The sequence below is a fragment of the Gobio gobio genome, assembly GCF_949357685.1.
Source record: "Gobio gobio genome assembly, chromosome: 16".
Classification (NCBI taxonomy): domain Eukaryota; kingdom Metazoa; phylum Chordata; class Actinopteri; order Cypriniformes; family Gobionidae; genus Gobio; species Gobio gobio.
The window spans coordinates 11,093,067-11,106,891 of NC_137109.1; the positions used below are offsets into that span (position 1 = coordinate 11,093,067).

At 39.1% G+C, this 13,825-nt stretch overlaps 1 protein-coding gene across 1 annotated transcript in view; it reads right to left on the minus strand.

Annotated features, from left to right (window-relative positions):
- The window catches only part of spock1 (SPARC (osteonectin), cwcv and kazal like domains proteoglycan 1), a 338,493-nt gene that overhangs the window by 18,909 nt on the left and 305,759 nt on the right, over nt 1–13,825 (minus strand). The window lies entirely within an intron of this gene.

A 13,825-nucleotide genomic window follows, 5' to 3' on the forward strand; every position in this document is an offset into this window, starting at 1 on the left:
GCCTTAAAAAAAACAGTATTTCATATGTCAGTCTTTACAGGGTGCTAAAGAGAAAACCTGGAGATGTTTCTAGCCCTGTTTGATTGGCAGGTGGGTTTTCGTTGCTGTCTCAGTAATTAAAGGACGCTGCCGTCAGGCTCCGATTGTTCCCGCAGACATCTGTACGTACGGTGTGAACGATAACTGCCGCCTCTTAAGCGGGACAGTCGTTTCTCCGTCTCCAGCGCTCGCCTTTAAAGATAAACGCTAACAGCAGCAGTCGCCATTCACACACACTCTGCTCCGGACGAGATGATGAACGCATTTAATTCAGACAGACGTAGATATTAGTAATTCCCTACAGAAAATCGTCTCTCAGAATGATTAACGGCAGGACGGCCAAGATTACACACAGAAACGCTTCTGCCGCTGTGTCAGCAGTAATGACATCAGATCTACTGTTTGATGCCACATCTAGAGCGTGAGAGATAAGATTATAACATTTAATTAAAGGAATAGATCACACATTAATGAAAAAATGTCACTGTTCACTCACCCGTGTGTATCCATACAATGAAAGTGCATGGTGACCAATGCTGTTAAGCCAAAAAGCATCATAAAAGTATCATAACAATAGTATATACAGTTTGTATGTGAGGAACAGATCCAAATTAAACTCACTAAACTGAAAAATACTGAAGCAGGATTTACTTGAAAAAGCTAAGAAATACTTTTCGCTCAGCAATTGCTGGAAGAAGGATTTTAGATATGCGCCTATTAAATCGCACTCTGAGGAAGCTCAAGTTCAAAATGCTTACTCTCAGGCAGTTCATGTGACAAATCAGGTCCGAGGACTGGTTCGTCACAATAGATCTCAAGGACGCATACCTTCATGTATCCATCCTTCCACAACACTGGACGTTTCTGAGGTTCGCTTTCGGGGACGAAGCGTACTAATACAGAGAGTTCTTCCTTTTGGCCTAGCTTTGTCACCGCACACTTTAACGAAATGTGTAGATGCGGCCCTGGCACCACTGCGTCTGCAGGGCATCCGCATACTCATTTACATCGATGATTGGTTGATTCGGGCTCATTCAGAGCAGATGGCAGTTCGACATTCTCGCTCAAATGAGAAAGTTGGGGTTGAGGCTGAACGCAAAGAAAAATGTTCTTTCTCCAGCACAGAGAACCACTTATCTGGGTGTAATATGGGATTCGATAACAATGCAGGCAGTCACCTGCTCGTATAGCGCCGACCCTCTCAGCAGTAAAGGAAATGAAGCTAGGCCAGTCACTCACTGTCAAGCAGTTTCAGAGACTGTTAGGTCTAATGGCAGCGGTGTCCAACGTAATACCTTTTGGCCTGTTGTACATGAGACCTTTGCAGTGGTGGCTCAAAATCAAGTGGTTTTCCGCCGAGGGGAAATCTGCTTCGCATGATCAAGGTAATGCGGCGATGCTTTTTGTGCTTTAGTCATGTGGAAACAACCTTGTTCCTTTCCCAGGGACCTGTCCTGGGAGCTCTTTGTGGTCGCAAGTCTTAGAGGGTGCCGGCCTGGGATTTGGCTATGGCTTTGCAAGGCCTTTCTGTGGCTCCCTTTGAGCCTTTTGAAGAAGTTTCTGAAAAGTTTCTCACTCTAAAAATGATCTTTCTTCTAGCTATTTCGTCTCTCAAGATAATTGGAGACATTCAGTCCCTCTCGGTTTCTCCCTCGTGCATGGAATTTGCGGCCAGCATGGTGAAAGCTTTTCTTCACCCGTGGTTGAGTAATGTTCCTAAGGTTCCTACTAATACTGTAAGACCTTCTGTCATCCTCCCTTCCAGACATCTGACCAAGAGAAACTAAATCTGCTGTGCCCTGTTAGGGCCTTAGATGCTTACGTCCACAGAGCTTCCCTGTGGATGAAGTCTGAACAGTTGTTAATTTGCTTTGGGTCACCTAGAAACGGGTTCCCTGCATCTAAGAAGAGGATGAGCAAGTGGCTGGTCCAGGCCATTTCACTTGCTTATGAGGCGGCCGATCAGCCTTTACCTTTGGTGCACTAGGAGTATGGCTGTGTTGGAAACTCAGAAGCGAAGACCAGGAGACTTTATAGCTGCACACATTATAGATATAATGTGATATAGATTTTAGGGGGCAGGGGAGACAAAGCAAATGGGTGACGACCTTAAACAAAGCATGCAAATAAAGTATCCATGTCTAGAGTGTCTAGAGTGTCACCACTTCTAATCCAATCGGCATAATGATTCAAACATTGGACAAGGGCTCCAAGAGCCATTAAAGACAAAAGGTGAGATTCTCAGTAATCTGGCCCATTTGACTTACAATAAAGAGAACAAGAACTGACAGAAAACGACAAAGTACAATGTACTTCCCCTTAGTTTTAAACAGATTATTACATTTGTAATCCCACCGCTGCTTCTAAAGCTTTATTGTCAGGAGTTTCCCTCCAGGATGTTTGTGATGCGGTGGGCTGGTCCTCGCCGCACACATTTATGAGGTTCTACGAACTTGACTTTGGCTCCCCTCCTAGGGCGCAGGTGTTATCGTCTTAGTGTGCACTACGATTTCACACGGACGATCAATTGTTCTAATGGTGACGTGGGTATTGCGTTCCCACAGCGTTTTGACGCTATTTAACCTTAACGAGAAGCTGCGTCGCCATATCATACTCCCTGCATTCCCCTGATCGACTTGCTTCAGGCTTTTCAGAAACTTCAGGTGTGCTTTATAGTTTCCTGGTCAATGACATCACCCACCTAAGATGTTCTGGCACTCCATTGGACTGATTCCATACGTGTTCCATCAAAAATCCCATTTTAAACACAAGTTAAATTCGCAACTTTGGATGGAAACATAGCTATTGACAGGTGACGCAATGAGGAGGGACATTACGCTGGTTAAAATGGCGAATTCCTCTGGATTTAAACATTGTTGGAAACTTTTGGGATAATGTAAGTACACAAGTGAACAGAATATAACACTATGCAAGTGGTTTAAAAGTATTAAATGCATGCTGAGACTTCTGCTCTCTAAAGAGGCTAAATGAACATGATTTACTCTTGTTTAATTAGGAGAAAAACAGGCCAACAGATCACAGACTAAACATTTGCATGAACCCAGAGAGAGAGAGAGAGAGACGATGAGATGCTTTAAAACGTATAATTAGAGATTTAGATCACTCAACCCTGAAGAGTTCACATGTTCTGTGACTTTATTCAACATCGTTTCTATCCGTCATCCTCCGAGAAAATAAATACAAAATGGAGAGAAAGCAACCTTAAAATGTTTTTTTTTTTAGATGAATAGTCCATCCAAAACTAAAAGGTAATTTGTTCACTTGCATGTCGTTCCAAACCTGCTTAACTTTCTTTATGCGACACAAAATTAGATGTTTAGCACTATGTTTCACAGTAATCTGCACTATACATTGAAAACACACAGTGACCAGGGATGATCAAAAAAGCACAGTCATGCAATTTAACTGGTGTGCTCCTGACAGTTTTGTGTGAAGAACAGACTGAAATTCTCTCAATTGTATATAAGAATATTCAATTAATACATATTGCGAAAGTTTGATGTCAGTGGCATAAGTTGACAACAGTTGCATGCCAACAGACCAAGTTTGTATGTTTTCAACTGAGAGCTGCGACAGAGAATAATTATGTTATTTTATTATCATGGATATACTATTATAGCTTTTGTTATTATCAATTAGATGTATTTATATTTTTTTTGTTATTTTGTATTAATAATTTTTAACATGTAGTTTCAATTACGGTTTAGTTTGAATTATTTTGGTACTTCAACTTAAACTAAAAGAAAATGGGAATAGTTGATATTTTTCAGTTAATGTTTATTTTATTTCAAGTAATTTTTTTTATGGTTTTAGTTTTGGTGGATATCAACTTAAAAATGTTCCTCACACAAAAAAAACATATGGCTTCCGAAGACTTGGAATATAGTGCAGGAATCATATGAACTATATTTATATTTCTTTAATGGTGTGTTTTTGTCCTTTTTTAGAGTCTCTGGTCACTGTTCACTTTTATTGTATGAACACAATCACTGTCTCTGCACTCTTGCATTCAGCAGGTGACTCGAACAAAAGCTTGTATTGCTGAAATGAATTGGACAGACGGCAGAGCCTACAGTTTCCAGGGCTGCATCTTTTTGTCACTGTACTGTTGCCAGGGTAACAGGTGCAAAACACAGATGTGGCAACACAGGTAGATGATCTTAAAGGTCAAAGGGCATCCAGGGTTAAAGTACTGCTGCTACTCATTTGAATGCAATCATGTCCCCATATGACATTTGACAATGATAATTGGCTTGATAACAATCATCTGTCAGAAAAAGTTTGGGAACCAAATTGAAAAAGTTACAGAAAAAGTTACAGAAAAAGTGACTGACACAGAGGATTGTTATCAGTAGTTTCACCAAGGATTCGGATATCCTACTGTAATTACAGTCAAAGTCTCTTTCTCACTCCCTTCCAGAGGAGATGCTGTAAGAAGGAGCATGAACCCACAAACTTAGTTTTGCAATTTTTAGGTTGTGGCAAAATATTACATGAACTAAAATTAACAAAAATATAACATTTGTAAACTTTGTCTAAACAGGCCAAGTTTTATCTATAAACACTGTTTGGCACACCCTTTTGATCTTTAATCCAAAAAAATAGCAAAAATCGAATCTTTCATTGACGTGAAATAATTGAAACTGGGGGGTTGATCACATTATGAAATAAATGTTTTTCTCCAAAACGCGTTGGCCATAATTATTGGCACCCTTTTATTAAATACTTTTTGCAACATCCTTTTCCCAAGATAACAGCTCTTGTTCTAGATTCTTGTTCTATAATGCCTGATAAGTTTGGAGAAAACCTGACAAGAGATGAGAGACCATTCCTCCATACAGAATCTCTCCAGATCCTTCAGATTCACAGCTCCATGTTGGTGCTTCTTCTCTTCAGTTCAGCCCACTCATTTTCTATAGGGTTTAGCACATTTGTGTGTTGATTTTGATGTTTGTTTTGGATCATTGTCCTGATGGAAGATCCAACCATGGCCCATTATAAGATTTCTAGTAGAGGCCGTCAGGTTATGATTTTTTATCTGTTGGTATTTGATAGAATCCATGATACCATGAATCTGAACAAGAAGTCCAGGACCTCCAGCAAAAAAAATAGGCCGAAACATTCAAGATCCAGCTGTATTTTTAGCCGTGGACATGGGGTACTTTTTATCCCTGTTTACACCAAACACATCTGAAAAAGCTCTTTTTATAGTTTTATCTGACTACAGAACTAGGTCACGTTTTAATTTCCAGTCTTGCCTGACAACTGAATATGCTGGAGTTTGTTTCTGGATGAGCAAGAAGGATTTTTCCTGAATCTCTCCCAAACAACATGTGGTAATGAAGGGGTTGTTTGATTTTTTTTTATAGGTTTTCTGACCCCAAGACTCAACTAATCTCTGCGATTCTCCATCTGTGATCCTTGGAGAGTCTTTGGCCACTCAAACTTTCCTCCTCGCCGTGCATTAGGACGATATAGACATACAGCCTCTTCCAGGCAGATGCATAACATCTTTAGATGACTGAACTTCTTAATTAATGCCCTGATGATGGAAATGGGAATTTTCAATGTTTTAGCTATTTTCTTACAGCCACTTTCTATTTTGTGAAGCTCAACAATCTTTTGCTGCACATCAGAACTATATTCCTTGGTTTTACTCATTCTGATGAATGATTAAGGGAATTTGGCCTTTGTGTTTACTCATATTTATACTCCTGTGAAACACAGAAGTCATAGCTAGACAATTTCATGTTCCTAGTCACCCTTTATACAGCCATCTTTAGTCATATTTACCAGGGGTGCCAATAATTCTGACCACCACTTTTATAGTAATTTTAAAATTGAATTTATTCCAATGATGCAAAGCTGAATTTTCAGAAATCATTCTAATATGCTGATTTTGCAGCTCAAGAAACATTTCAGATTATTATCAGTGTTGCTTCATATTGTTGTGGAAATGGGATCTATTTTCTCAGGACTCTTTGATGAATACAACATTCAAACAGCATTTATTTGAAATAGAAATCTTACATTGATGGAAATACTAAATACTAAATACTAAATTATAAATCTCTTTACTGTCACTTTTGATCAATTTAATACATCCTTGCTGGATAAAAGTCTAAATTTCTTTCAAAAAAAAAAAATCTAACCAAATACACAGAAACTTTAAAAAACGTCCTGATTTTTACTAGCCTGACAAGCCAGACCCACATCACCATTGGCAGGGCTCAATCCGAGGAGCAGGATAAGCGGTTGTCTTTCAAATTCCCTCTGCACGCAATAGGATAGCGCTACAACCAACCAGAGTAACGAAGAAGGTGAAGTGGAGCTAGTTGATGGATTAAACTTTCGCCGTATCCGGTCGACAAAACTCCGAACACATCTTCCTTTCTTAAGAATGACTTCAGTGCCGTACTTTGTTCTTTTCTCAAAGAAAAGCTTAACTCCAAGACTTCCAGAGCCGCGGGAAAAGCTGATTCGAAAGACTCCTGTTCGCCAGCTTCTTTGTTTTCAAGTAGCACGCGGAACCGAGGCAACTCTGCCGTCATTATGTTAAGCCCACCCACCGACTCTATACACTATGTGACTGGCCTAACTAGAGTTTGGTTTTTCCAGCTCACAAGCCAACGGAGAGTTGCTAGACGCCCTGGCTGCAAATTATATTTGCTGCCGCTAGGGCGCGTCTAGATTGCTAGGCTAGATTTTAAGGTATAATGTAAAAAGTTATACTGGTGACACTGTTTTGCTGACATCATCACTTCTCTCTTGTGTGTATTCTGGTAATCAGATAACATTACTTTCAGATGGATTACTATTCTGATTTCATACTACATTTTTAAAGTCCTCCAGCAGATATGGTCTTCAGTTCTCCAAACGTTGTGAAAGGTTCTTCTGCAGACAGATGGCAGAGTTAATTTGCTCTTATCGGAGGGGGTTTGACATACCGCTGCAGAGATTTAATTCCTGATGGAGGTCCGTCTTTCTGGCATGTTTGCGTTTCTGTGCCTGGAGCTCTGCTTAATTAAAATGAAACTGGGAATCTGGTTAAAAGAATTAATCTCTTTAACGGAGCAGTTTCTGTAAATGCAAATCAAGCGTGCGAGAGTGTGCGTGTGCATCCTGGGTAGAGGCATATGTTGAGTGGGTGCTGTTGTCAATGATTCAAAAAAACCTCTTTCTCTATCTCGAGGCTCAGGAACTCATCCAGACTCTGAAACAGGAGCAGGAGGAACGTGTGAACATGTAGTGGACGGTGTGCTCATGCTGTTCACAGCTGGTGGGTGGAAAGTGGATGAACGAATGGTTCAGAGAGCGATGAACTCGAGAAAAACTGAGATCTTCAGTGATTCATCTGCTGCCAGAGTGAAGGATTATGGGTGTTTCACGGTGGAACACAGATCAGCAGGTTGGAAAAGACAAGTGGATCAAACAGAAAAGCTCAACCGCAAACACCAACACATGACCACAAACACCCAACCTCAAACTCTTTCAAACTCAAACTAACGTCTTTAAACTCAGAATGTGATTTCTGCACTTGAGAAAATGATTTGATTTTCATGAGCCAAGAAATCCATTCAGTCTCCCAAAAGCCCCAGTGAATTCATTACCAAGCTTTCCTTCCAATAGCTTATATTTAAATTAGATATGTGCAATTAATATAATATTATGATGTTTGGATAATGATTATTTCTTGTTCCTGTAAAGCTCAACTACCAAAAAACCCATACACACAACTGCAAACTCTTTAGAAAGACATATTCTTAATATTTCATCAGCTGAACGATTGACATCAAATATAGACCTATAGAAGTACAACTCTTTAGTTGTGCTAACGCTCATGATTTATTAAATTTTTTCCATTCCCAGTTGGAAATATGAAGGAAGTGGACTGGAATTTATTCGTTTTGAAAGCATCTTCAGTGCGTTTGAGTTTTAGGGGATGATAATCTGAACAGAATAAAATGACAGTCCACAATATTACAAACACACACTTGTACAATATAACACACACACACAAATATAAACTATATTATTGCCCATGGTGATGTATTAAAATTGGAAATATAGTACACCCCACTTTACCTGTATACTAACTACAGTATACTCGCATAAAGCAATATATACTATATACCAAATCTCTGCCGAGTGTTTGTTTATATCTTCGCAAAAATGAAATTTTTTTATCACCCAGATCTATATTCATTCATTCATCTTATCAATGCATACGTATAAAAAAATGAATCATTGATCGAATCAATCACATCGAATTTTAATGTGAATCATATCAAATCAGATCGTTGTGAATTTGCAAAAATCGTTCTTGAATCGCAAACCTATGAATCTTGAAACAAATCGATTCGCTGTCTACCTAAAGATTCACAGCACTAACTCGTACAGAGCAGAATGTATGAGTGAGCGCAGCGCGGTTCCAAATAGAGCTGCTTCGTGGAGCATGGTTCGCAATGATAATCTGCTCACCAATGTCCTTTGCAGGGACGTCGTTAGGCCTATTTTAGGGGGGCTGAAGCTACCCCAAAATGTTCCTAAGCCCCCCCTAAATGATAATGAGAACAACAATAACAATTTGATTTATCAATAACCGTATCCTCCTCATTCATATTTAGATGCAACAAATTATATATATCCAGCTACAAAAAAATAGCCGAAAAGTCGGTATTTGGACAGAAGTACAAAGAGTCCTTGTGCTATTAAGATGATCGCGTCTCGTTGGTGAACTGTGGCAGCTTTCAGAGCGTTGCAGACCGGAGCGCTCCTGCAAGAAACTGCCTGGAGGATTCATCTCCGTTACCAAGGTTATAATCGTTAACGAAAATGAACGAAAAAACGAAAACTAGGTGGGTTGTCGTTAACTGAAATAAAAATAAAAACGAGGCATTACAAAAAAACGATAACTAACCAAATCTATAATGTGTTTGGCAAAACTAGCTAAAATAAAATGATGGATTAAATGTCCTAAGTTTTTGTCTTTATCAATGTCTTTCATAGAGCAAATAACGTTCCGCTGCATCTCCTTTCCCTGCGTCTCTCATTCACGCGTGCCCCACACACACACACACACACGCACGCACGCACGCACACACACGCACGCACACACACACACACACACACACAGCCCGTGCTCACCGCCGTCTTCTTGAGAACGAGTGTTCGACGTTGAAAGCAAGTTCGCGAAAGGTTGGTATCTCGTGAACACCTTTACACAATCACATATTAAAAAGTGGTATAAAATATTTTTAATTCAGAATATAATTTTGTCAGTGAGTTAATGTCGACCCGAGAAGCGATTGCTATTTTAGAAAGTTAACTAGTCGCAAGTTTGAGGTAAAATGCACTTGGGTTGTCGATGTCAAAACACTATATAAGCTATGATTCAAATATTAAACAATGTTATCGCATTAGGCTATTGTAAAGGGTAAATTTAGTATAGGGTGTGAAAACTGCACAGCTGTGTTATTTGTATAGATTTAGCTCAATTTTAGGTTTAGCGGTATATTTGTATTTTAGGGTTGAAAAAAATGGGTTGAATACATGCGGTTCTGTGTAATTAAATAGCATTATGTGGACAACTTATCTTATATAGAGAGGAATTAGATTTAGTATGCTATTACCTTTTCATACATTTACATGAGCAGACAGACAATATAAGTCATTGCTTATAACTCATCAGGAGCAAAATCTGACCTAAGTAAATTCCCCAATCAGCTTTGATGTGTCTAAAAGCTAACATTACAGTAACTTTTCTTTAACAGAGTAGAAATGGAAGAAGAGGATATGTCTGTCACGTTTTACTTCTTAAAATCTTGGTTTCTTGACTGGTTGTTGACGTCAGTGTAGCTCTAGATGTGAGTGCAAAGATTTTGCAAAGGCAAGTTACAAATACCCTGGGGGCTAAGCCCCCCCTGTCTTCCAATCCTAGTGACATCCCTGGTCCTTTGGTATATTTTGTTTACTCAGGAGAGATCCCCAATTCACCAGTTCACTTCTGATGTGATGTCGAATGTGACTGATTTATAGGGAACTATATTATCACCCAGCTCTTTATATAAAGTTGGATACATACTGTATACTCACATAGGGCATTACATATTATATAGCAAATCTCAACTTCTTGATTGTTTATATCACTGCAAAAATGTAAACTATATTATTGCACAGCTCTATATATATAAAGTAGAGATGCACGATATTGGATTTTTGCAGATATCCGATATGTCAATATTTTACAACTCATTTTGGCTGATAGTCAATGACGATACACATTTATTTTTTATTAAACATCACCAAGGGCCCTATTATACAACTGCCGCAATGCAACACCAGGCGCGACGCAAGTGTTTTTTGCTAGTTTCAGCCCGGCGCAGTTCTCATTTTCACGTCCAGCGCCACATTGTTTAAATAGCAAATAATTCATTACATTTATATAGCGCTTTTCTGGGTACTCAAAAAGCTTTACATTTGAAGGGGGGAATCTCCTCAACCACCACCAATGTGCAGCACCACCTGGATGATGCGACAGCAGCCTTATTGCGGCTGAATGGCCACCACAGAGGAGACTGAGTGATGAAGCCAATCAGGATAGGTGGATGATTAGAAGGCCAAGATGGACAAAGGGCCAATGGGCAAATTTGGCCATTAAACATAATAAAGTCAAAATGCTATTTTGAGGCAAATGAAAACAACTGTGCAGTGTTATTGCAGTTATTGCAGTGTTATTTAATAAGAGACTCGTGGCTCCTAAAAGGTGGTCCTATGTAGTACAGTGAGAGAGGTTCAAAGATGGCTGTTGTCACGGGTTTGCGACCAAAGATTGCCTGCGATAATTTTCTGACAGTGTCACAATTATGTCAACTTGTATGATGTCCACTGTCTGTGTCTGTGTCTGTGTCTGAAGTATGATATGTAGTTTAAACAAAAGCCCTGGAGCTGTCAAAAGCATTTTGCGTCATCCAGCGGACTTTTGCTGACAAATAAATGGGATTTTTTGGCCCAGGTAACAGTTCATTTACATATATTACTGACACTGTAACAATAAAAAGTGGGTTGAAAATCAATTAACTTACACTTTGACATAATGATTTTCTGTAAAGCTGTTTTTAAACCATGGGTCTCAAACTCGCGGCCTGCGGGCCCCCTACTTGACATCTAAGTTTAGTGTTAGTGCGGCCCGCGAGTTGTTCTGAAAAGCACCTTTTTTATATATATATATATATATATATATATATATATATATATATATATATATATATATATATATATATATATATATATATGAGAGCGGATTAGAACCCGGAACCTTTGACACGGTTTTCAAAAATTCTACCACCAGAACACTAGGGAATTCAAATTTAAACAGCGGATCTATGTATTTATTCACTCATGCGAAGAATCTCGGGACTAATAATATATTTGACGCAAATTAATGCAAATATTGTTTGCAAATAGTCCCTAAAATGTCCCAACTACAATTAGACCTAGAATTTCGTTCACTGTTCTGTTTGATCTGGTTACGGCCTTGCTTTAAATTAGTCTATTATTTTAAAATAAAATTAAAATCATTCATTATTTCATTATTACATAATGATTTCATTTCTATAGCTATATTTAAAAAAAAAAATTGAGTAGGCAAGAGAAGCCTATGTTCTGAAGAACCGTTCATGTTCAGAAAGGATTGATCAAATTCAGAGGAACAGTTCATGTTCAGAAGAAACATTCATGTTGAAGAACTGTTAATAATAAAGATTGAGAAGATTGGATCAGTTGAAACACTTTTTGTGGAATACTTGATGCGGCCCAGCCTGACCCAGAGTCTACCTCCAGCGGCCCCCCAGGTAAATTGAGTTTGAGACCCCCGTTTTAAACAATGTGTATTGTGAAAAGCATTATGCGAATACATTTGCCTCGACACTTACTGGAAGCATCTGCAGGCCACATGTATGATTTGAGGTTTCATCTAAGAGAGTCTGATTAATTAACTGGATTACAGTCAGAGACAGAAAAAGAGAGTGCGTGAGCGAATAGAAAAAAACAGCTCTTACTTCTCTTATCGTCCTTCCTCTATCGTTACGAGCTGGACTAACAGAGGGAAACGCTGATAACGAAGATCATTAATTAATTAGCAGTGCTTTCCTTTTGTCCCTTCTCAGTTTCTCTGTGCTGAACTTTGAGCCTCTTTTACTTCTTTTAATCAAAGTACAGAATATTCCTCAGGGCCGCCCGCTAAGAGTGTGTTTGAGATTTCACGAAGAACAGGAGAGCACCGTGGCTTTTCTGATGATTCATAAAGTCTGGCAACAATGCAAATTCAGGTTTACACACACACACACGGATTTGTGCAAGCTGTGTGTACCGTATGTGTGTTGGCCTCATTGAATTATGGGTAATCAGAGTATAAAGTAGGACGTCCGAAGGCACAACACTTCTGTTAAGCAGAAGAGTCACCTTCAACACACACACACACACACACACACACACACACACACACACACACACACACACACACACACACACACACACACACACACACACACACACACACACACACACACACACACACACACACACACACACACACACACACACACACACACACACACACACACACACACACACACACACATAAATGCAAACTTATCAATGCAAATGTGAAGGATCTCAGGTGGTCTGCTCTACTAAAAGTACTGAAACTACTGAGACCTGTGAAACAAACGTGGCACCAATTTCACAGCGTCTAATATTAGTATTAGTATTAAACTTTACATTTATGCTTGCACCAGAGTGTTGTTGTGGAGATCATTGTGTTATGTTAATAAGACCATTTACCAGATCATTTTCACCTGCTGGACCAGAAAAAAAATAATTTCAGAGTAATCAATTTAGCCGTTATGCAGTTTGTCTTACCTTACAACTCTCCGCAAAATGAATATAAATCCGATCTTCAATTCCCGCCCTATATGCAAATTTAATGGAGTTCATATCAACAAAAGCAACAGATATGAGCTTTATTTTATTTATCATCAACTCATTTCAATATCAAAGACCGCAATAGGAGAAAGAGCGACCTAAGCATTGGTGAGATCATTTAGTCTCATTAGTTTTAATGAAGATGATTATGTTTTTGAGCATCTGAGACTTACTTTCAGTTTCATATGCGGCAGTTTGCGTGTTGGCTTGCTTTAGAGATACTCATTTGCGGCGATGCGTGTTGCAGTATAGTGCCGTCATATCTGGCTACAACATGACATATATATCCACACCCTCTCACACGTTTATTTTTAAACAATTTGCCAGGAGTAAAATTTACACAACCAGATGCATTTAAACTTCTTCAGTTTGGTCTGAAATGCATTCCAGACCACCTTCTGAATTGGTTTGTTTGAGTGATCGGATTTAAATCCGTCTCAAAAGAATTTTGGAAGGCATTTACTTGTGGTCTTTTCACAATTGGATAGCTGATCATAGAAAACGAATGAAGTGACCAGGTGTAAAGGCCATAACTCTTCCAGCTGTGCTGAAACATCTCATAGTTTCTTTTAATTAATGAATGTCTAAAAGAGAAGCCTAAGCCCGAAGCCTGGCCTGCGTTTGAGGTATGATGTGAAAAATGGCCCAAAGCCCGACCATAGGGGCGTAAATAAGTCGGGGCCCGTTGGGCTCAGGCTGATATGCAGGGCTCTAAGTAAAGGCCCCAATATACTCACTGTGAAGTACTTTTTATCTCTTCACTCAGGGGTAAAAGAAGTTC